Genomic DNA, 2680 nt, shown 5'->3' on the forward strand with positions numbered 1-2680 from the left:
TTTGACCAACATTATCTACCATAATGTCATGTACCAAATAAAGCCTCATAAATGGACTATAAAAATTACAGGAGCTGTCTTCTGAATTTACAGGAAAAAAAAGCAAGGCTTTGCATCTTAATCCTTTACTTCCTCCTATAGAATTATTTCCTGTTGCTCTAATATCTGAATTTTTTTCCTAGCTATTTGCTCTTTCACTTCCAGGTTACCACAGAGAATGAGATTGCAAGTTCCAAGTGAACTTTTAAAATTTCTTGGCTTTAACTGAATTAGTAAGTAGTGTGAATGACATTCTAAGTCATTTTACATAAAACAGGAGGTTTGTAAACCCAGGATTAGAATAATCCTAGCAGAAAGCTGGGAAAGAAAGTAGATAGAGCCTCCTGAACTTTGATATCAATGTGAAGTGAAAAATTTCAAGTCTATCTCTAATATGAAAAGCTAGAGTACATGAAGACCTGTTTTCCCTTAAAAATTTACAAAAAAAATACTTAACAGAAAATAATGGGAACACTAACTGTTGAATCAATGACTGTAACAGAATGAACAAAGCAGGATTAGGAAGACCTATGCTGAAATCCCATCATACACGTTGTAATATGATAATGGACAAGTCAATGTCTCAATTTCTCTATTTGTAAAATAAGGAAAATGTATTTGCTACTCAAAGTTATTCTGAGAAATGAGATTTTTTTAAAAATGTTTCGTGGGAGACAAGATGGTACAGAAAGCTCTCTGACTGAATTTTACTGGCATTCTCCTCTAGATGTAGAGAATTATGAATGCAACTTTACTGCTGTTAAAATCTTATTAACTGGTGCACCTGCGCCGTGGTGGAGGCAGCCACGCGGGGCACTGGCCAGGCCGCAGCCCGGAACCGGCCCATGGTGCTGTACGGACCGCGGCCGCCCGCCGTGCTCTCGGGGCTGGAGGCCTGCCAGGGCTCCCTCAAGACCCTGGTGTACAGCTGCCGCTTCCAGAACGTGCTGCAGCCTCACGCGCCGGTGTGCCAGACGCAGCGCTACTCGGAGGTGCTGGAGGCGGTGATCCGCAGCGCGGGGCTCCTGGAGGCCGAGAGGAAGCTGCAGCCGCCCCTGGCCAAGGTCCTGCTCTCCCAGCTGCTGCTGCGCGGCGGAGGCCTTTGGAAGCCCGTGCTGGCGCGGCACCAGGCCAGGCTGCGGGCCGAGTTCGCGCGGCTCAAGGCGAGGCGTCGTGTCAGCAGAAACGAGGACCTGCTGGGGCCGGGCCCCGGGGAGGCCCCGCTCCCGCGCTTCGTGCGTGCGAACACGCTCAAGAGCAGCCTGGAGGGCGCCGTGGACTACCTGAAGCGGGAGGGCTAGGGCTACCAGGGCCGCGCCTCGGGCTGGAGGAGCTCCGCGCCCTGCAGGGGAAGCGCTTCTGCCTGGACCCGCTGCGCCCGGAGCTGCTGGTGTTCCTGGCGGCCACCGACCTGCACCAGCACCCTCTGCACCTCATCCTGCAGGACAAGGTGAGCTGCCTCCTGGCCACGGTGCTAGCCCCGCCGCCCGGCGCCCACGTCATCGACGCCTGCGCCGCTTCGGGAGTTAGACCAGCCAGCTGGCGGCTCTGATGGGGAACCGCGGGAAAATCTTTGCTTTTGACTTGGATGCTGCAAGGCTAACCACCATGGCCACGCTGCTGACCAGGGCTGGAGTCTCCTGCTGCGAGATTGCCAACGAGTCCTTTCTGTCCATCTCTCCCTCTGACCCCCGTTACTGCCAGGTCCAGTACATCTTGCTGGACCCTTCCTTCAGTGGCTCTGGCGTGGTGTCGAGGTCCCTAGAAGGAACCTGGTGCGAGTGGCCCTGACCCGGAGCGTTTGCAGGCCCTGGCCAACTTCCAGCGCCGCGCCCTGGCCCACGCGCTCTCCTTCCCGGCACTGCGTCGCTTAGTCTACTCACCTGTTCTGTCTGCCAGGAGGAGAAAGAGGATGTGGTCCGTGACATCCTGCGGCAGCAGGAGCGGGGCGCCTTCAGGTTCACCCATGGGTTACCTCTGTGGCCAGAGAGAGGTCTTGGCACCTTCCCGGGGATGGAGGCTGTATCCGGGCATCTCCGGAAGCCACTCTCACGGGGGGGGGGGGGGGGGGGGGGGGCTTCTTTGTTGCTGTACTGGAATGAGGAGATGGGACAAGCTCAGACCCAGAACCACAGGCGCAGGCTGGAGAACCCCTGCCCAATGTGGCTCCCAAGAAGAAACCATGACGGCAGAAACCATCATCTCCGCGAATGGGGCCTGTGCTCCCCCTCTTCCCTTCTGAGCCAGCCCAAAGGGCACTTCTCATTGCTCCTCATCCTAAGGCAAGGAGATGGAGCAATACTTACTCCTGTGTAAATAATTCAAATCTGCCCCTACCCTCATGGCACAAAAAGACAGGTTGGGTCCACTGGAGACGGCAGTTTTGTTTATTTTTAAAATCAATGACATTATAAGAAGCAAGGAAAAAAAAATGCACCTTCACACTAAATTCCCACCAGACTCCACAGGAACAGTGTCTCATGGGAGGTTTTGTCCCCTGTTCCTGTCTGGTCTCATAGGGCTGAGGCCCGGAGCTGGGTGGGCACGGGCAGATCTCCGGGCCATTTTGGTAACTATCAGGCTTCTGGCTCCACCAGCACCATGGAAAGACTGCTTTGATCTGATTTTGGCTTCCCCCCAA

General features: G+C 54.0%; 1 pseudogene; it reads left to right on the top strand.

Annotated features, from left to right (window-relative positions):
• The first annotated feature begins 884 nt into the window (after positions 1-884).
• On the top strand, positions 885-2281 carry LOC141506341 (28S rRNA (cytosine-C(5))-methyltransferase pseudogene; annotated as a pseudogene).
• The last annotated feature ends 399 nt before the right edge of the window (positions 2282-2680 follow it).

This window comes from Macrotis lagotis, chromosome 1 (genome assembly GCF_037893015.1).
Source record: "Macrotis lagotis isolate mMagLag1 chromosome 1, bilby.v1.9.chrom.fasta, whole genome shotgun sequence".
Taxonomy (NCBI): domain Eukaryota; kingdom Metazoa; phylum Chordata; class Mammalia; order Peramelemorphia; family Peramelidae; genus Macrotis; species Macrotis lagotis.